The 22,552-nt window shown below is 43.9% G+C and overlaps 1 protein-coding gene across 7 annotated transcripts in view; it reads right to left on the bottom strand.

The window, feature by feature from the left end:
- The window catches only part of STOX1 (storkhead box 1), a 498,526-nt gene that overhangs the window by 424,903 nt on the left and 51,071 nt on the right, over positions 1-22,552 (bottom strand). For 4 of the 7 annotated variants that reach the window (XM_085603567.1, XM_085603565.1, XM_085603569.1 and 1 more), the window contains one exon: positions 13,497-13,657. The exons of the other annotated variants lie outside the window; for them this stretch is intronic. The gene's annotated coding sequence lies outside the window, so the exon portion shown is untranslated. The remainder of the gene's footprint in view (positions 1-13,496; positions 13,658-22,552) is intronic. 7 annotated transcript variants of the gene reach the window in all.

Genomic DNA, 22,552 nt, shown 5'->3' with positions numbered 1-22,552 from the left:
TCCTCTGCTGAATTAAAGTACCATGTTTTCCCTTTGACGACCACTCTCAACTTTGCTGGAAACAGCATTGAATATTTGATCTCTTTGCTGCGTAATTCTCTTTTGAAGCCCTTGAACGTTCGCCTCAGCCTCTGGACTTTCAGCCCGAAATACGGAAAGAAACGAATCATTGCGTCCCAGCTTGTCCCTTGGGCTTCATCCATAGACCCGGTGCAGCAATCGATGTCCCCGACTTTGTTCTACTTAGCTTTGAATCTCTGGGGCGACCCTCACTGTGATTCCAGGTTCTCCGGACTCAGTGAGGCCACAGAGGATCAGTATAGTTGCCCAGTACCGCTTTCCTGAATTGACCTGGTCCACATCAATGGCCCCCAAAGATACCAGTCGAATGGAGGCCCTGGTCTGTCTCCCTTCTTTTGTAGCTCCCAGCTTCAGATCTCCAGCCACTGCTGTGCCTTCACCGTGGCGCTCCCCAGATGCAGGCTGTGGCGTTCACCCGCTCACTGGATTCTGGGTGTTATTGGATGGTGCTCCGGTACTTCCCCCCCTCTGTTATGCCTCGTGTATGCCTTCTATCACCCTCTGGCTCCGTCACTGTTCTACGTGGCTCACCTCACTCTTTTCCAAACTATCCCCTTCCCCGGGGCATCGACACCGCTGACAATACCGTTTGGGGTTTGTTGGGTTCACAGCCAGACCTCTGGGGTTCACCGCGGCGGGTCGCCTCCACTCCCTGGGCTTACAGCTGCTTATTTAGCTGCATGACCGCGGGGAATGGAAGTTTTTTACAACAATGGCCTGGCTGTTACACGTCTCCCCTACAGGTTAGAAGTATGTTGCCGCCGCCACCGGTTCCATTGCTATGTGCGCCGCGTGACCAGGCTCTACTTCTCGCCCTACAGTAGTGCATCACCTGTGCATCGCGTTGCCTCTGGTCACCACCAACGTCCACTGTGGCCCACCTCATTCACGGCTGCACCGCGCCCAATCCGGGGGTATCTGTGTGGCCGATAGTTCCCTTTCTCTGTAAAGCCGCCGCGACTGCAGGCAGGCCCTGTGGGCTCAATCCGATTCCCGGCCTCAGCTCCCTGGGCCCACCGCGTCGGTAGAGTGTTGAATGTGAGAAGTGGAGGGGGTTTCATCTTCGACGATCAGCGACAGTGGCAACTGTTACTTGCCTCACCTCACGATGGGGGCGCGTTGCAGCCACTTCCAGCCGCACCGCCGCTCCTCACCATGCTCATCACGCAGATTAGTATTGTGCAGGCCATTCTCCTATCGATTCACCATGCCCGCCTAGCCACAGCGTCTCACGGGCAGTGCACTGGTTGTTACGTGCCCCCACTGTTCCTCAGTGCTTCACCGGCTTGTGCGGGTGCAGATATTGGGATAACTCAGGACTGGGAGTCGGAGCTCCACTAAAGAGCTGCCCTCTTGCTCGGCTCCTAAGGCACGCCTTCTGTGTTTTTTAATCTTGATGCACTCTCCAGTATTTTATTGTTCGCATCTGTGCCTTTCGAACAATTACGACGCATCCTCATAAATTCTCCGTACGGGATGCTTCTTATGAGGGGCTTTAGGTGGAAACTCGTTCCATGCAGAATACTATCCGTAGCAATTTTATTTCTGAAGTGAGTTGAATGTATTTCCCCTTGGTCGATATATATCGATGTGTCCAGAAAGTTTACTTTGGTCCGACTTGTGGTGCAGGTAAAAGAGTGGCCAATGTCATTCTGATTTAGTTTGTTGAAGAATTCCATAAACTCTTCTTTCTTGCTGTTCCATATTACAATTCGAACATATATATATCGTACCCAAAGCGCGATTTTTTCTAGTGCATCCTGATTTTCTGCTCCCCATGCTATTTCCTTCTCCCACCAGCCCATTGTCAGGTGTGCGTAGTTCGGTAAACATGAGATTCCCATGGCTGTGCCACATAATTATTTGTAAAAATCATGATTGAAAAGGAAAACATTGTTTTTTAAGTATAGTTCGGGAGTCTCCCCAGAAGGTGAGTGAAACACCGTGATACTGGCTGTGTTGCAAACTGAAACGGCTTGTACCTTCTTCAAAACGGGATACGCTGGAGTACAGACACAGCGAATCCCAGCAGAACTAGAGCAGAAGTCCAATTTGCTAAACATCAAGAAATCAGAGCCCTCTCTACTAGCGTGAAAGAAAAACAAATTGGAATAGTCTAGCACGGAGATTAAGAATAACATGGAGGCGCGGAAAGCGAAGACAGCTGACAAAATTACAACAATGTTTCAAATTGACACCAGTGAACTTTTTTAGACTACAAAAAGTCGTGGCATACAACAGGATCAAGATTCCTTACTCAAACAATTATTCATACAGATAGAACAACTATACAAAAAAGAAATAAACAAGAGTGGGGAAGTTACTGCCGTACAAAAATATTTAGAAGTAAATCGGGTCCTGTGGGGCCTCAGGATCTTCAACATGCCAACACACCCAGAAACTAGAACAGAGTTTTTAGAAGAATGGGAAGCAGTAATATGTTATGCTCAATGAACATGATGAAAATCCTGATAAAACATGCCAACATAGATCTAGAAAAAGTGCATACGTCAATTAAAGGGATTGAGGGCAAAATACAACAGGCAAACAAAGAAGAAGTGGCAAAATTGAGGAAAGACATGGACATCCGTCTAGAAAAATATGAAGAGGAAATCCAAGAACGAAAACACAGAAAATATATAAGAGATGAAACTGACTACAGACAAGGGAGAATCCTAACCTTTGCCAGAAGGTTTGATGCATTAAAATAGAACTACATTCAGATACAGCAATATTTACAGGAGAAATAACCAGCAAATCCGATGTCAGCGAAAGCAAAGCAACAAACAGCGCAAGCACCTCAAAAGGGATTACTGTTTTTTTAGAGGAAATGAGACTAATGCATCTGGATCGGACCATGACAAGGGGCAGGGGGAAATGAAGAGGAAGAGGCAAAGGGCATGGAAGAGGAGATTGAAAACAATTCAAAGCACCAGAAAAATAAGACGATTAAGGCGAAAGAAAACAATATCCTTTACGGAACCTGACGAGAAGGATATAAAAGACGATGAAAATCTCATTATAAATCTTTCGAACTACATACTTACTAAAGACGAACGCACCCTTTTGAACAAAGGACTTTCATTCTGCCCTGAAAAACACTTCGATTATACATACACTAAGATAGATATTTATAAATATGTACGCAAACTGAAGCTTGCAAAAATACATGCCAATCATCCCACAACAACAAATATATTAGAAACAACAAAATACCAGCAGAAAGAAGTAACAAACTTGACCATTGAACAAATACCCGACCTGAAAAACATGTTTGATTTAATGTACAATCTGGAAGAAAATGAAGTGACTGAAAGTCAGGAGCTGCAGGAGTTGTCATTGGACACCCAAAAACATACCTCTAGTGGGCTAAAAAACATAAATAAAAATATTGTCTGTCACTCCCGCCTGGAAATAAATTTGACTTGTTCTCAGAAGCGATCATAAAAGAACTAGAAAGCTTGGAGAAAGTAAGAACCGGCAACAATAGAGAACATATTTAAAAAAAAGAACATGCGGCTCTTAAGAAGTTGATGGAAAACAACAACATAATTATAAAACTGGCAGATAAATGTGGTAATATAGTCGTGCAAAATAAAACAGACTATGGGAAGGAGGCCCACTGACAACTTCATGACGTAACAGAGTACAAAAAATTGGATTACAAAGCGATAAACCAAATGATCTCTCAAATTAATATAAATCTAAATGAGTGACATGCTCTAAATTTGATTAATCTTTTTAAAATATCTTTTTTATTGAGTTTACATTTTAATTACAACTGATAACATATGTGTTGCATCAAATCTTTGAGCATCAACCATCTCTGAGTTCTCAACATGTAAAATAAAGGAATAAAGAGTAGAACATCATACTACCCATGTGTTTCAATACATTTCTGGTGATCAAGACTCCGCAATAATTCTGTCAAAGTTAGGGGTTAGTTCAATATGACAATGGTTATGTTTCAGTGTTTGATAGCTAATGATATATAAGACATTCTACTCATAAAATTTGATCACAACTAGAGCGTCCGTTGATAGAAGGCAGGCTATGCATGTACTGGCCGAATTATTCTGATGACAGGCAGGTTATATATACATGCACCATGGGTTAATGATCTTGTGGGGACTAAATAGGCGTCACAGAGAGAGGTTGTTGGTTTTCGTCCTTGAATAAGACAGTGATATGGATTGTTTTTATTTATGGCGGTGGTGTGGTTTGTAGTGTTGCAGGGGGACAATCTCCCTAGTTTTTGCCTCTTGCTTCCCATTCCCATAGTACTTCCGACCATAAGTCCGCTACAGGGTGGCGTCTTACCCCTCTTTTGTCTTCCTCTATTAATACCCTTTCCTCCGCCCGAGCACAAGCTGTGAGCAGGGACATTTTAAGGATTTTGGGGGCCCTGGGACAAATGTATTTTGGGGGCGCCTGTTCCAAACAGCTTTGATTTTATGATCCAGTTTGAGCTTTTTCACAACCTCTTTGGCCAGGTCATCGACAATGAACTGGCACACTTGTCCAAATTCTAAATGTGTTTACATCTAATATTCAGGGACAGTGATGTGTATTTTAAATATTGCAACACAGCAGCTGCTCACTAATATTACTGCAAATAATCTCTGTGAACCCTCTTCCATTTCTCAGATGTGAGGTCCTGTTTTGATCTAACATAAAAAAAATATGGATGCTGCACAGAAACACAAACAAATTTGTCTGCAAATTCTCTGTAGTAGACTCTCACACATCACCCACATTAACAATGCATTTAAGGACAACGGTATTTGAAACAATCGATTTAAAACAATCTGTTTAAGAATTGTTCAAGGTCATCAGGGAGGCTCTGCAGAATAACACTGGCTCTATCAGGGGACCCCCTGAAAGGCTGGGGCCCTGGGCCAGGGCCCACTTTGCCCATTTCTTAAAACATCTCTGGCTGTGAGATCTTCTGCCCAGTGCAAGTTACCAGGACCTGTGGGGGATTTCATCTTCATGCTATTCTTCTTCTAGCCAACACCAAGGCTAGATCCGTGAATCGGTTTCCTACTTTTTTGGTTTGTGGCCTAGGAAACAAACCCAACATGCATGCTTCCATCGTGTAGGGAATGGTGCATGCAAGTACCTTATGCAATGACTCAAGGATATGGTGCCAGTACGCAGACAAGGATGGGCAATTCTATATCATGTGTTTGAAGTCAGCGTCCAACTGTGCACAGCATGGGCATTGTTTGTCAGTGCTACCCCACATTATGTTAACTCTATGTGGTGTGAGATAAGTCATATGGAGGATGTTGAATTGGGTGTATTTAAAGCTAGCATTTCTGGGGATCGTCTTGGGTGATCGCAGTGTCTTTTTCCATTCTACCTCAGAAATAGTACGGTCTATGAGTATCTCCCACTTCTGTTGTAGCATTGGTATTTGATTTTCTTCTATTTCTCCCAAGGCCTGGTATAACAATTTAATTAGGTGTCTTGCCGAACCCAGTGAGACCATGGCCTGCAAGAGCACATGTGTGTTTGGCTCTTGAGTGCACGCTCCCCACAAAGACTGGAAGGTTTTCTGCATCCCGTGATAGTTCAAAAATTGCCAAGGAGGCAATTCATATTGGGAGATTAAGTCCTCTAGAGGGATAGTTGCACCCTCCAGATAGCAGTCCCCTGTTCTCAACAAGCCCACATTTCCCCAATCACTCATTTTGCTCGTTGTAAACAATGAGGTGACATCTCCTCCAGGCAAACCCACCAGCTGATTTAAGTGAATGGAGAGCTGGGTTCAAGTTGTCCTCTAGGAGGTCTCTCTGTTCATGGAACAATTGAATCCCTAGATTTCTAAGGGACTGGGGGACCAATTAGTACCCGTTGGAAATGACGGGGGCAGGAGGCTGCAGGGTCAAAGGGAAAGACTTGCGTCTTGTGACGGTTTACCTTCAGACCGGTTTATGTAATATAGTCACTTAGGATGTCCATTGCATATCTTATCCCACCATCTCCATTCCAGAGATAGAGGGTGATATCATCTGCATAGAGAGAAATCATTAATTCTCACCCGTCTAGTGTTAAACCCAGTCGAACACTTTCTTCTCTAAACTGCACTGCTAATGGCTCCGTAGCCAGAGCAAACATGAGAGGTGATAGAGGGCATCCCTGCCTAGTTCCTCTGAGTATCTCATAGGAGCTTGAAATTATACTGCCCCTCTTAACTCTAGTTGAGGGAAATGTGTAGAGTAGCTTGACCCATTTAATCCATCCCTCACTGAGCCCCATAGCATGCATTACCATCAACAGGAAGTCCCACCTCAAGGAATCAAAAGCTTTTCCAAGACTTACTGCCATGACCACTGCGTCCGGGAAGTCCCTATGGAACATTGCGTAGTATAACCGTCTAAGGCTGCCCGACGTGGATCTGGTTGGGATAAACCCGTTCTGGTCTGTGTGGACTAATGTGCATATGTACAGGAGCAGTCTGCTGGCTAGTATTTTACTTAAGATTTTGAAGTCCATATTTAACATGGACAATGGCCTGAATTCTGTGGCCGTAGGGGTGTCCAATTTAGTCTTAGGTATTGGCACCACTAGGGCCTCTCTGGTTGTTGTTGGCAAGTGGCCACAACCCAATGAGTCATCATATAGCCTCTCAAGGTGAGGTGCCAACTGAGCACTGTATGTCGCATAAAATTCAGCTGGGAGGCCGACTGGGCCTGGGGTATTCCTTTTCGCCATGTTCTTAATCGCCGCTCTGATTTCTTGTACACCTATAGCATCCCCTAGGTCTTTCTGTGCCTCAATGTCAATTTTCTGTAGTTGGATTCTGTCCAGGTAGTCCTGGATGTGATTCTCCAGTATGGTATAGGAGCGTAGGTTGTAATTCCATCTCTGATTTGCAACCTGGTTCGAGGGGACCCCCTATTTTCGGGCTGAATCAGCCACTCAAGCAGTTTACCTGATTTCCCACCTTCAGTATGCTGTTTCTTCTGGTAATCTTTGTGATCTAATGTTTGCAGTCTATCTAGTGTTTATTATATGTGCTCTTGGCTCTGTACAGTTGTGTATGAGTGTCTATCTGGGCCCCTAATTTGAGTTCAAGCACATGTATCTCTGTTTCGTACTTCTGAAGTTCTCTCGTTATCTCCCTCCTAGCTCCCACCGTCTTTCCCATACAGTGTCACCTAATGATCGCATTGAAGGAGTCCCACTCTATCAGTGAGAAGCTGGCCGTTTCCTGGTTCCTTAAGAAGTAGTTGGTGATGGTGGCATGCTGAGATTGCTGGAAACATGTGTCTTCCAACATGGTAGCGTCTGGTTGCCAGGTGGGGATAGCTAACACTTCGGGCGCAATAGAGAGTGTCAGGAGTAGGGGGCTATGGTCGGACAGTGTGCATCCTAAATATTCAGAGTCAATCATTTGCGTGCTAATGTGGGATGAGCAAAGGAACATTTCTAATCTGGTATGTAAATGACATAGGGGGAATAAAATGAGTAGTCCCTGACCCGTTCCTGATGCAGTCTCCATATACCCGCTAATTACCAGTGTTCCATCCAGACTCGGAGAGCTTTTGCATTGGAATTGGCTAGTGCACCATGTAGTGGTGAGGTGGATGTATGCATGGTGATATCCGCCCCACAGTTGTAATCCCCACCTAATACTATGTCTTGAGTGGCTATTCCTTCGAGCGGGTTGGAGAGTTTGTGAAGAAACTGCTGTTGTTCTTGGTTAGGGGCGTAGACGCTGCCCACCGTTATCTCTTTGCCTAATAACCCCCCCTTGATCAGCACGTAATGGCCCTGGGGGTCGATCAGGGTTTGTTCCGCATCAAAGAGGGTTCCAGGGCATATCCATACCAGCACCCCTCTGGAGAAAGCGGAGTACATCGTAGCATACAGGTGACCTCTCCAACGTCTTTGGAGACGCTGTCCCTCCTCTAGGGTCAGGTGGGTTTCTTGAAGCATAACTATCTGTGCTCCTCTACTCCTAATATAGCTAAGTATGTTATGGAATTTCGCTGGTGACCCCATGCCTCTCACATTCCAAGATAGGAACTTTATCTCTCTAGGGCCTACGTTCGTGCCTACAATGTGTTCCTAGTATCTTGACCTGCCTGCAATGTCTGCCTCTGACTGTGCCTTGGCCCCTGGACGCTCATGTAAACTTTAGAAAACCCAACTCCCCAACCCAAGGGCAACAGCGCCTCGCTAGCCACCCAAACCTACAAACAAAACAGTACGTAAAGTTAGAACGCCGCCTTCGAACCGCTAGGCGTAGCATTCTGGTGGGGGTGAGTGCAGGAGGAGTGAGTGTGTCTTGCCCCGGCTCCACCATGTGGCATTACTCCAAGCAGCATTTCTCAGACCCAAGCGCATGTCCATAGTGCGCAGCGCCCCCACAGCCGGACCAGGCTATGATTACCTTTCTTTTGTGCAGAAAGCTCTTGGGGGGTGTGAGGTACATCCTAGTTCAGGGGCTGCCCTGGAGATCCTCTTCATCTAGGCAATGTCGTCCGCAGATCGTGGAGCGAGCTTTGGCAGGGAGGTCCATTTCGAGGGAATCCCCAGATTCAGCTGATGCATCGACGGATTCGGCCGATGCCTCCGAAGGTTTATCCTGGTTTAGAGGCAAAATGATTTGCGCTACTGCTTGCAGCGCAGACTGCCTGTCCTGGTAGGTTTAGGAAGTTGTAGGTTTTAGTGCTTGAGTTGTCTTCTGGTTGCGCTTTGGTCTTTTCCTGTGTGGCTGTGGCCCCATTTTCAGTCGCAGAGGCCTCTCAGGCAACGGGGCGCCCTCTTTGTTTGCCTCTAGCCAGGTCCAGACCTTCTTCTGGGAGTTGCATAAGTGTGAGGCTCCACCTAACATGATTTTCAGCCTGGCTGGGAATATTGGGGAGTATTGCTTCTCTAAGGTCTTTTCTAGCTTCAAGGAAGTATGCCCGCTAGGCCTGTACTTTAGCGGTGATATCTGGAAAGATTGATACTTTGCTGTTTTCAATCAAGTACGAGCCATGTGTTCAAGAGTGCTGTAGGATTGTGTCTCGATCTCTGAAATGGAGGAGTCTGGCGATTACAGGTTGGGGAGGTCCCCCCGGGGCCAGCGGGCGGGCCAGCACCCTGTGCACCCTATCCAGAGCAAACAATTTAGAAAGAAGCCACGATGGATCGCAGCCAGTTTTCCAGAAATTCTACCATATTGGGCACTTCTGTCCGCTCCGGTATTCCAATAAGTCTGATTCCAATAACTCATCTTCTATTATTTCATACTTAACCTCTGCAGTTGGGACATTAACCCAAGAGATCCAAAATGCAGAGGAACAGCTGGGACGAAGAACTGAGACTCTGGGACTGAGTGTTTCCCTTACTATACCCACACAGTCTGTACCCCCAGACGACCCCGTAGTTAACCATGGTGCGCAGGAAGTTACACAGGAGGGTCTCTTTTTTCTGGGGTTGGCGACAGGGGAAGAGGCAGGAGGCTTGGTGGCTCCCCCGCAGAATGCATTATCTATTCCCCTACCACCACCAAACAGAATTTTTAAAAAGAGAGCCACTAAATCTATCACGAGAACAACTGGTCCTGTTGCAAGCCCTGATAAAGCTTTGGAACGTAGTCTTGATCTGCTCATTAGTTCCTCTATAAAACAAGCTCTGGAGGACATATGGAACACTTGTTTGGATCAAGCTCTTTTTCTGCATTTAAAGATATCTCTGATCTTTGTAAATCTCTGATAAACGGGGTAATGGCGAAGCTAGAGCGCCTAGAGAGCTAAACCTTGGATATAAATAGTAAAAATAGGCTGAATGAGAGATGTGACATAGGGGACCCACAATCCCAGAAAGCCACTAAAAGGGACGGGGGGATCGTCATTAGGGGGGTCCCTCACAGACTAGCCAGGGTACACTATCTGGGATAACTTCTACTCAGAACATAGGGGGCTGTGTTGTGGGTAAGCAATCTGATTATGTCCCGGTTGTAAATAAACATCCCAGGGACTTGGGAAAGTTCTCCGGGACTAGGGCGGACTGCAAGAGAAAAAATAGTTGTACGACTCAACTTGCCACCAGAGGTCACCCCCCAAGTTCCAGTTCTCACTGGTGTGCCGCCACTTAAAGAGAATGGAGTGGAATCCACTGAGGATCTCTTACGCAAAACTACGTTTTGGTGTAAACAATACTCAACTAATGGGGTGCAGGTTTCAGCCCATATAATAATGGCTAGACGAGTCGGCTGGGTAGGACAGAGGGCTAAAGAAGTGGAAGGTGACTGCATTGTCATTAATTTTGATCAGGCAGGGGTAGCGGGAAAGCTTTTTCAGGAAGGCTTTAATGTGGCTCCAAGGGGCATAAGGGCCCTACCATTGGGCTTTTTTTTATCCGCCTTTAGAGGGTAGTCAGTTTCCCAATAGGAGCTCGTGGGGGAATTCTTCACTAACAAAAAGGAAGGCAGATGAACCGCTAGGGTCAAGCCCCAGGAAGGTTCAGTCTAGTAATATGACTCAATATACAGGCCCACCTCCCCTCATAACACTACTTAAACCCCCTGGGGAGGAGGCAATGAAGACCTACACTGCACTCTGCCCAGGGGTTACCTGGGATCTACCACCGGGGTGCCCAATGTGTATGTAAAAGGGAAAGTCAGGCCACACAAGTGGTTGCACTTGTCAGGACAACATGCTAACTTAGCATTCTGCGCGCAGGCCCTACACTGAAGGCCTGAGTTCTCTTCTCTGCGCGCCTTTGCATTATTAGCCCTTGCACACACAGTGCACATCACTAGGGACTTTTACTAGTAAGGCAAACATACCAATCATGGCCAACCAATCACCACTACATTTTAAACAGGGAACTCTCGGACTTTGACACTGATCAGCAACGGCAAAGTACCCAAAGCATCTAAATTGGCTATTCTAGGTCAGGAAAACGTTCTAGGGGGAAAGCAAAAAGTTTAGGGAACTTTAGCCAAAAAGGTCAAGTCCTACAGGTTCCATGTCCAAGAAGCAACAATCTTATCTCCAGCCAGCGCTGGTGTAGTACCAGCCCCACCAGGAGCAGCCTGCCTAGCTGCTCAGCCCATCTCTAACTGTCACCACTCATCCACTCAGGCACCCAGGCATTCCACGCATCACAGTCACACCAACATTCCGTAACCAACTCACACTCTGCCTGAGCAGCTAGGAGGACCTAGGCTGGTTTACATGTAAATGCAATATAGAGGATATAACATTATCCCTTTCCTTTAACTAAAAACAAAAATAACAAAACTTCAAGAGCAGAACTATGGACAATAAAGCAGTAGTGTTCTAAACTCAGGGATGCAAGATATAGCAAAACATCAGGAGAGAGTGAACAATAAAAAAACAAGAAAGGATGGATAAAATACAACATACATAAGTATCAATATCCCCCATCCTCCCCCTTGAAAAATTATTAAAACATTTCAAAGCGTAAACACATTGTAACAATTTGTAGCGAAAACCAATTCAATTTTTTTTGCAGTGTAACAAATTGTAACATCAAGTAGAGTGACGCAAAGGGTAATACACCCCGCAACACCAAACCCAACTAACATATGTAGAGTAATGCAAAAGACAACACACCCGTGACACCGATCCCAACTGCAAGAGAACTAACAAGTATATGGGACAGTGACCCATGGAAACTCTGTATGGAGCTAGCACCCATAACAAACACCCTATATAGTGTTGTACCTTTGTACATTCAAGTGGGATAGGCACCCACAACCCAACCCTATGTAAAGGTCTACGCGAAAACATGTACCTTTGTGCATGTACATGGGAAAAATCCCATAACCCAACCTTGTGTAAGGTTAAAAACAAAAACTTTGTGCATTGGAACACACCCATATGTCTACCTCCATATAGAGGTCACATACTGTAAAATGTAACGACACACACTTCAATAATTTATGCATGGGAACTAACCCCAAACCTATCCCTCATGTAAGGGTATACTGTGGCCTAAACCTATCCCTCATGTAAGGGATCAACTGTGATGTCCACCCACTAGGAGACTAGGACATCCCGCACGTAAAAAAACCAAGACTGTGGCATCACTACACAATAAACATGTCTACAGTAAGTATTATAAGGCATCTTTAGACTAAAACTCACGCCCTTGCGTAAGGAACCTTAACGTGTACATTTGAAACAGTGAAACACTACACATATATAACCTTCAAGAATGTGCAACGCAAGTTGTGACCATTACACGTATTGACTAAACTTTATCTTATTACCCAAAAATCACATAACATTGTGTACAGAAATGACCAAGACTCATGGTACAAATCTCACACGGATAATGTAAAAGTTCATGCTATTGTCTGATCCACGCTGTGGAAAAAACAGAGAAATAGCTTTCCTGCTCACAAACAGTGCTGCAGCAAAATGCCCCCACTGAACGAGTCTCAAGCGTGGCTAAACAATCATAGACCGAAAGTGTCCAACCTTGTCCAGCGCGTAGCCCCTGTGCTTGCGTTCTCCACAGCTTGCCTCTAACAATGTAAAAAGGCATCCAAAAAAAATTTGACCCACATTTTCCTCACCGCAAAAGTTGTGCTCCTGCTGGAGCGAGGTTTTCCTTAAGAAACGTATACCTCCTTCATTTCATCATTTTGAATTAACATGAATAACTGATTAACATTAATAGTATTAATTGTTTGCTGTGTTTAATTAATCAACATTACTAATTAGAAAATACACGTGGGAATCGCATTTGCATGGCTTGATTGATACGTAAACTAATTTCGTACTCATACTAATATCAGATATTTAGAATTTGCATGTTTAATGTTGCTTTTGTGATGTGATTTGTGAATTGTGCTTTAAATTGTGAGTATAAACTGCAATGCGTGTTGCTTTTGGCTAGATAAATACATACACATAGTGGGTTTAGTGAGGGAATAACATTTTGATAGTCATTTCCATGTATTAATTATGTTTTATGTTTCTTTGCTTAAGTTGACCTTTCTGAAGTGGCCACAAAATGGCTGCCACCCTATTCTGACGCCCCGACATGACACAGAAGTCACTGAGTGAAGTGCGCCTGCGCTAAAAGATGAGCAACAATAACCTCGTCCTGACCCCAGGCAGACTGTATCCGTGAAGGTCATCCTGGGAGGAGCGCCAAGCACCGAACAAAGGATTTACTTAAACTATTAACTATTATACTTGATGACACAAAGGACACGACCCTGCATGGGAATAAAACATGCCCTGAATGGACTAGAAACTGTTACAAATGTACTCAAAAATTGAGAAGCTGCATCTAATGCAACATTTGATGTATGAGAAGCAGGAAGAATGGTCCTGGTTAACCAATTAAAATTGTTTTGTAACATGTACTGAAACATTTGCCGATAAAAATTTATTATAAAAGTAGACTAGAGAGGGTAGGAGCTTAGTGCTTACTTCTTTGCACCCCATCACTTTACCAGATAGCCTGACGTTATGCTGACGGAGAGGACGGTGACACTGCTGGACAGCTGCTGCCAATGACTCTGATGGACTGATCAGATGCCCAATTAATTTACGAACTGATTCCTTGATTTATGGGCATAGAGACGAAAGATCTGAAATTGACATAGAGGACGACATTTAGCCAGATTAGGTAAATATGCGAACCAAAAATATTGAATGCTATATGATTTCTTTATGCTTAATTTAGATAAACATATTGTTTGCATTTGAAGAAGTGTGTCGGGTTATTATTTGAAGTATTTCAATGTATATTGTCTATTAGGAGTTAGGGGTTGCTATTCCCAGCAACTGGCTGATCCATGGCCAATAGTATGGGAGGAACTGCTACGTTATAATGTATTTGAGATCCTGGTGAGGTAGGGAGGTATTGGTAAACTTGTCGATACTCATCAGCTGATTGGTGCATTCTTCCTCCCATTTCCAGCGCATGAAGTAAAGAAAGGAACTCCCCTCTCTTGCAGACCATTGATACTGATAGTGGAATGCATGATTGATTGGTGTTATGGGCCCCACCAGTGAATGAGTGAGTGAAATATGGTCTGGCCAGTAGCGAGGGGATTTGTGGAGTTCAGCGCTGGAGCAGTTTTCTTGGTAGCAGAATGATGGTTAGCTATTGTTTTGGGTTTAGCGACAATTGCTTGTAAATAGCTTATTGATTATTGATTGGTATTGATTTATGTACTAATACTCTATGTTGAGTCGCGTCGAGTTATATGTTGTTTGCACGGCTTCTGGAATGTAGGAAGTCGGAAGTTTGTAACAGTTCCGTAGTAGAGCAGAGGTAGATGCTGCTCTCGGGAAAGACGGGATTGTTGTAGTCCTGTAGGTACACAGGGAAAACGTGTGACAAGTGAAGTTGCACGGCACATTGTCTGGGTTCGATTCGGTGACATCGTCGTGTGTTGCCATTAGAGACATTTGTGTATGATAGCGAAGGTTACCTGTGAAATTTTCGTCTTTAAGTACCAGGAAACCAATTGGCATACCGATAACGGTTATCACTGAAAAGGTAGCTGGTGTTCTCTGAGCTTGTTAGAAAGACAAAGCAGAGGGAAGTGCTGTTTTGTTAACGAGTGTCATAATTCTGTAGTAGGACAGACTGTTCGCTGTTCTCGGGAAAGACAGGATTCTGTGCGTATGTACTACATTTTCAGGTATGAGCGAGTGTGAATGTAAAGGCATTTGGGTTGATTGCGAAACTCTAGGTTATTTCTAAAATACCAGAGGAACAATTAGCTAATGCTTGCTAGAAGGGTGAAGTAGAGGGATGTGCTACTTTATCAACGGAAGTAACGATTCCGTAGTAGGGCAGAGGTAAGCGCTGCTCTCGGGACAGACGGAATTCTGTGAGAAAGGCCTTTCCACTGTTCTTTGGTTAGCGAAGCAGACAATGGAGATGTTTTAGTGTTGTTACTAATCGAATCGTAAAAAGTTACAGTAAGAGTTCACGGAGCGGTCTTGTAAAGGAGGGGTAGACGAAAGCAGAGCAGAGCGAGTTGCCGCAGCGGCTGCTGACGTCAAAACGACCGCGCTGGGATTGGATAGTGGGTTAGAGGCGTAAAACGCTCCAGATTGGTGCGTTAGTGTAAAGCCGCGCTAGGAGTGGAAGAAAACAGAGTGACGTAAACACTCCCTGATTGGTGCGTTAGTGTGAGTCGCGCTGAGACTGGAGGATTGTGATAGTGACGTAGACACTCCTGATTGGTGCGATAGTAAGAGTCGCGCTGTGAGTGGACAGAATAGCGGTACCATTGTAAGCGGACTAAACGGTATACGGAAAACGAGAAAATGTTTTACCAACCACCGGAAAAGAAGAAAACGTGGTTTGGGAAAATTAAAAGATAGTTCAAGAAAGATAAAGTAGTTGAGACTAGGGAAGGACAGTTACTTCCTCCACCGAAAACCCCCGCATCTGCAATGATTGCGAAATATGGGTACCATACTTGTATTTGGTTAGGCAATTGGGTAAAATACACCAAGGACGATGGAGTCCTGGCGTTTCCAGAACATGGTTCCTTTAATTTGGCTGTTTTGAGAAACCTCCGAGACAAAATGATGAACTTAGAACCAAGACCCAGACCGACGCAGTTTGAGGCATTGACGGAATGGGAAGACGAAATGCATGAACGAGAGAAACAGAGAAGTGGTAGGGGTTACAGATATATGTTTGGTAGATCATACGGACATGAGGCACATGACGACAGGATGAAAAGGTGGCGGAATGCAAGTATGACTGATGGTATGTATCCCGTGAGAATGATAGGAGAGAATGAAGGGAGAAAATGTACTGAGAAAAGGCGGAATACGGATTCAAGTGGGTATGAAGTGAATGAATCAGAAGATGATTTTCTTGATGAAGTGTTTTACAAAAACCCACCGCCGTATCGACCAGAACCAGAGGCATTGACACCAAGTGCCCCAGTGAGAGAAACATTACGAATAATTAAAACAGAGACCATGTCACCAGAATTAGGGAAAAGTAACTCTGCAAGAGAAATAGAAAAACAGACAGGAAGTAGGGTAAATAATGAGAATTCAGTAGAACTGGCCAAAACTACTCTAGAATTAACTGAGAAAATAAGAGAATTGACCAAGAATCTAGAAGCTGTGACAGTTCCAGTAACGATAGGTCCGGTAATGCCCATATTTGAGAAACAAAAAGATACTGAACATTGTTTGACAGTGCCATACAGGGGCCAAAATACAATTGAGAATACTGAACGGAGTCAAATTGACAATCCGTGGGGACCAACAATGAATATGTTTGAACCGAATGTTTCAACTAATCCATTTGTAAATCAGATTTACGCTGAAAAGAGCAGAATGACAATGGAAACATTATTAGAACCACAAAAGGCCCCAGAACAAAATAATGTAAATAATTCAGTGGGACCTTCCGTAGATGAGTTGAATGAATGGATCAGAGAGTTACAGAAAAAGGATCAAGAATCCCAGTCAATAGATGTGGCAAATTTACGAATGGTATTGGAAGAATTAATAGTAGGAACCATCCCTACTGAAAAATTGAAAAATTACCAGGATGAGGAATTGTTGTTTCTTTGCAAGAGTGCAACCTGGAGAGCGAAAAACCTGCATGAAAGATTAGAGGAAATTGCAAATGAGATGGGAATAGATTTTGACAAAGTAAAAGCACTGCAAAAATCCTATCGAGTTGATTTCACTGAGAAGGATATAGAGAACATGAATACCGTAGGTAGGATAGGTCAAATTAAGGACATAATTGGTTTGTTGAGAAAATGGGGAGATGTTGACAGATGGAGAAGCAAGTGGTGCAGAAGACGTGATAATATCACAGAAAAGACATTTTCAGCATTTCCTGTTAGAGAGAAAGAAAAAGTGACGACAGAATACCCCATGAGAGAGATTCCAGGGGTAGGGTATGTCCATGTTCCATGGACAAGGCAGGACATTTTGTCTTTCACAAATGACTTCCCTCGACTACGTGAAAAGCCCGTCGAGTGGTACCGGCAGGTAGACAGATTTGTAAAATTGGCAAAGGTATTATGGATAGATTTGAATAGTCTATTCGATATAATAGTACCAGCAGATTTGTGGACAGAGTGTAAGCTAATGATAAATTGGCCCACTCAAGAGTATCCTAGGGACCCTAAGACAGGAGCTCCCGATCCAGAGGTAATGAAGAAATATGAGCAAGTTATGGCATTCCTGAAAAATAAGGTACCCCCTAAAGAAACCGATTGCGTAAAAATTGACAGGACCCAACAGGAAAGCAAGGAGTCAGTACATGCATATTATGAGAGACTAATTCAGGCATTTAAACAGTTCAGTGGAGACGAGAACCTGAGTGATAAAGACTTGAGCCATTTCGTATACAGGTTTGTATATGGTTTACGCCCAGAAATTGGTGATATGATAAAGCAGCATACAGTTGATTTGGCAAAATAAGAAAATAGATGAAGTTTTGAGACATGCAAAATATTTCAGTGATGAGATTGAGGCAAAACAACGAAAGCTGAAAGAAAAGGCGATGTGGGCACAGGTAAAGGTAGCTGAACGACAGGAAGCTCAATTGGTAGAACAAGCGAACAATCCAGGAGTGAGACCCTGATTTGGTACAGGGAAAGGGAGAGGTAATATAGAGGAAGCCAAAAAGAAATTCCCATGTCACAATTACGGTGAGTTAGGGCATTGGAAATCCGAGTGTAAGAACCCTCCAAATACTGATATTGAAAATCGATCGTTGAATCCACAGGTGCGGAAAGAGGTGGGTGGTCAACTGCAGCAACAGCAGCAGGTGGTTACTTCCCAGAACCAGGTGCCAAAACCACCTTTACCACAGAACAGAAACTCACATAAGTATAGTAAAGAATCGGGATTCTACAATGAAGAACAGGTAAATAAACCATCACGTGCTCGCACTGTTTCGCAGTATTGGCTGCAACATGATGAGAGTGATTCGGAAATGGATTATTGACGGTGCCGAAGGGAGGAAGAAGAGTGCGTACTTGGCGCAACTATAGAAGTAGACCAGACAGGACCATTTGTGGATGGGAAGATTAATGATGATAACATTATTTTCCTAGTAGACACTGGCGCTACTCGATCTACTGTTAGATCAGCAGATGTTAAGAACCTTCCTCTTTCGGATGAAATAATCCAAGTAGTTGGTGTATCCAACCAACAGTTAAAAACACATCTTACAGAACCTGTAAAGGTTAGTATAGGGAAATTTTCTGACATGCACCGATTTGTGGTGTGTGATACCAGTCCTGTGAACTTGCTAGGTAGGGACCTACTGTGCAAGATGAACTGCACTATATTTTGTACTCCAGATGGAATAGCCTTTGAAACACCAGATGAGGATGTATTGTACAAAATGACCATAGCTAACAGAGAATGTGAAACTATTGGAACATATGCAGTATTTAATCCAGATGAACTGCCCAGAGAATTGAAACTGTCTGTAAAAGCAGAGGTTTGGGATTTTACCGGAGAAGATGTAGGGCTAATGAGAAACGTAGACCCAGTGAAAATTACTGTCAAAGATGGAGTTAGTTATCCAAACATTCCTCAGTACAGATTGACACCTGAAATAATTGAAGGAGTAACTCCAATAATTGAGGAAATGATCAAGCAAGGAATTCTGAGAGAAATATTGAGCAGTCCATGTAATTCACCCATAATGGGCCTGAAAAAGCCAAATGGGAAATTCAGAATAGTGCAAGACCTGAGAAAGGTAAACAAGATCGTTGTACCATGCTGTCCCATTGTGCCAAATCCATCAGTGATTTTGTATCAGATTCCCCATGATGCAGAATGGTATACAGTAATTGATTTGTGCCATGCGTTCTTTTCCATTCCATTGCATCACGACAGTGAGCAAATTTTTGCATTTCGGTTTGGAGACCGTATTTTGTCATGGTGCCGAATCCCACAGGGGTATACAGAAAGCCCCTCAATATTTAATCAATTGTTGAAAAAGTCATTGGAGAGTCTGCAAATGCCCGAGAGTTCAGTACTAGTGCAGTATATCGACAACCTCCTTGTGGCGTCGAAAACTCGTGAAGCTTGTGAGGTAGACACTATAGCCTTACTAAATCACTTGGCAGATGGAGGATTAAAAGTGTCCCCAGCCAAACTGAAGTATTGTAAGAAGGAAGTACAGTATTTGGGACATAACATTGAAAAAGGACTGAGGAAAATAACAATAGACAGAATCAGAATCATAAAAGGAATGAGAGCCCCCATGACTCAAAAAGAAGTGAGAATGTTTCTGGGAATGATAGGGTACTGCCGCCAGTGGATCAGTAACTTTTCACTGATCGCAAAACCTCTGGTTCGGCTAACAAGGAGTGTTGTAAAAGATCCCCTTGAATTGAACAAGGAAGAATTGGCAGCATTCAAACGATTGAAAGATGGATTGTGTGAAGCCCCAGCATTGGGTATGCCTGATTATGAAAAGGAATTTGAGTTATATTGCAGTGAAAGAAATGGATGCGCACTTTCTGTGTTAATCCAGAAGCATGGAAGATTGAGGAGACCGATTGCATATTACTCATCAATGCTTGACCCAGTAGCTGTAGGCTTACCTGGATGTCTGAAAGCAGTAGCTGCAACATGTCGAAGTTTGGAGCAGAGTGAAGGAATCGTGATGGGATATCCTTTGAAAGTGTTTGTACCTCATGATGTGGCGATTCTTTTAACAAGGAGTTGTACTCAGTATATGACACATAGTCGGCTGACTAAGTATGAGAAAGTCATATTAGGTGCAACGAATGTGAGTCTTGCAAGATGTGTGAATGTGAATCCAGCAACGTTGTTACCTGATGGTGAGAATGTGGAAGTGAGAGATGAAGCAGATCATGATTGTTTGGATGTGCTTGAGTATTGTACGAAACCACGACCAGACATAAAAGATGTACCTTTGGCCGAAAATTAGTATGTAATGTTTGTCGATGGGTCATGTTTGAGAACAGAAGAAGGAGTGTTGAGTGCAGCATATGCAGTATGTACGGTTTCCACAGTGATGGAAGCATCCTATTTGAAAGGAGTGAAATCTGCCCAAGTAGCAGAATTAGTGGCTCTGACTCGAGCATGCAAAATTGGGAAAGGTGTGAGTGACTGTGATAACTGACAGCCAGTATGGCTTCGGAGTTGTCCACGATTTTGGCCAGTTGTGGCTGCAAAGAGGTTTCCTGACCTCCAGTGGAACTCCTATAAAGAATGCTGAAGTGGTTGGAAAGTTGATTGAGGCGATACAGCTGCCTAAACAATTTGCTGTGGTGAAATGTGCTGCTCATAACCAAGAGGAGGATTATGTTACCGTTGGCAACCGTTATGCCAATGATATGGCACAGTACTGTGCCAGAAATCATTATTCAGTCAATCGGGCAAAGGAGAAAGAAATGACTTCCTATTCATTAATGTTTGCTAACGTTGTAGGGACATGGGAAGAAGTAAGACAATTGCAGGAAGAAGCAGGAGATGAGGAAACAAGGCAGCGGGTAAAAGCAGGATGTGCACCAAGGGAAAAGGATCATGTGTGGGTCTATCGAGATGGAAGACCAGTCATGCCTGATAGCATGTTGTCTACCATGGCACGGATGTATCATGGCCAGGGACATATAGGGAGAGATGCTATGATTAGGTCATTTAAGCAGACCTGGTACAACCCAAAATTCAGAATCATATCAGAGAGCCTATGTCAGAGATGTTTAATTTGTCAGCAGTACAATCCTGGGAGAAAGACAGTGGTGAGTTTGGGAACTATAGGTCGAGAAGGAGGGCCTTTTACCAAAATGCAAATAGATTTAATTGAGATGCCAACATGTAACAGATTGAGGTACCATCTGGTGATAGTCTGCCTATTCTCCAGGTGGGTAGAAGCATACCCGACAAGGAGAAATTATGGATTGACAGTAGCAAAGCTGCTTTTGAGGGAATTCATCCCCAGGTTCGGGTTCCAAGTGACCCTTGAATCAGACAGAGGAGGGCATTTCTATAATGAGATTGTGAAATTGGTCAGTGAAGCATTGAATGTATAACAGAAACTGCACTGTGCCTACCGACCAGAGGCTTCTGGTGTGGTTGAGCAAATGAATGGTACAATCAAGAACAGAATTGGGAAAATGTGTTTAGCCACAGGAATGAAATGGCCTGATGTCTTGCCTCTAGTTTTGATGACCATACGTGCAACCCCAGATAGAACTACAGGGCTAAGTCCTCATGAAATAATCATGGGACGTGCGATGAGGCATGCATACATACCAGTCAACAAGCTGATGACAATTTCTGATGACATGGTGTTGTGGCACTGTAAAGGCATGGCTGACGCAGTTCATTCTGTTTTTCATCAGGTTGGAGCGGATGCCACCACCCTTGAAAAGAAGCAAGCCCATGATTTAAGCCCAGGAGATTGGGTGAGGATAAAAGTCCACAGAAGAAGAAACTGTTTGGTTCCCAGGTGGGGAAAACCAAGACAAGTCATTGTGACCACGACGACAGCTATGAAGTGTGCTGGACTGAAAAACTGGATCCATGCCAGCCATACCTTGAGAATACCAAATCCGGTGGATTGCAAGGAGAAAGAGTACTATGACGAATCAGAGTCAAGTACTGAATCAGATCACGAAGAACCAAAGACACGTGAAGATCCTGAAAGGGGGAAAAACGAACCAAAGCAGATTCTGGTCCCCAGAAGTGTCTCACTGAGAAGAAGACTGCAGATTTCTGAAAGCTCAAATTCTGAAGACGAGCAGAGAAAGAAAGGTCCCAATAAAGAACCTAATAAGAAAGAAGGAAAAGACAAAGAAGAAGCAGTAAAAGAAAGTCAAAGAGAACAGATCCTAGATGAAATCTTGAGAGAAATTCCACCTGAACTAATAGATTTGAATGAAGAAGGGACAGTTACAGAGAGAGAGGGACAGATTGCGGAAGACCCCCGAGAAGGTGTAGGGAATTGCAACATCAAGCTAGGTGAAGGGACAAGTAGTCGGCAGGAAGATTGCGTGCCGGAGATCCGAGGAGGGAAAGAAGTAGGGAAACCAGAACAAGTGGTGGATAAAGAAACTGGTGAAAAGGAAAAGCAAGTTGGGACCGAATCAGAAGAGAGTGGAAACGAAATACCTGAAGGTCGAGTTCTGAGAAAGAGAGCTTGGAGAGAAGAAAAGAATGAAAAGAATGTTACAGAAAGTAAAGTAAGAAAAACTGTAAAACCAGAAGTTTGGCCGAACAAAATAAAAAGACTAAGATATCGACTGTCTCGAGTGAAAACACCCAGAGCTGAACAGGTGAATGAAGTCACAAGTCAGGAAAAATCAAAGGAAAAAGAAACAGTTGTAACAAAAGAATCCGGAAGAACAAGAAAACCTAACCAGAAGTATAAGTCGCCGGAATGGACGTATGTGGCCCTGCCTGAAGAATCCCAAGAGGCAGATAGTCAAGGAAATCCAGAGGAGGCTTTACTGAAAGTGGTTAAAGAAGAAGAAGAATCAGAAATCCTGAGA

This window comes from Triturus cristatus, chromosome 1_2, assembly GCF_964204655.1.
Source record: "Triturus cristatus chromosome 1_2, aTriCri1.1, whole genome shotgun sequence".
NCBI lineage: Eukaryota > Metazoa > Chordata > Amphibia > Caudata > Salamandridae > Triturus > Triturus cristatus.
Note: the sequence above shows the minus strand (reverse complement) of the source record. Positions and strands in the feature narration are given on the sequence as shown.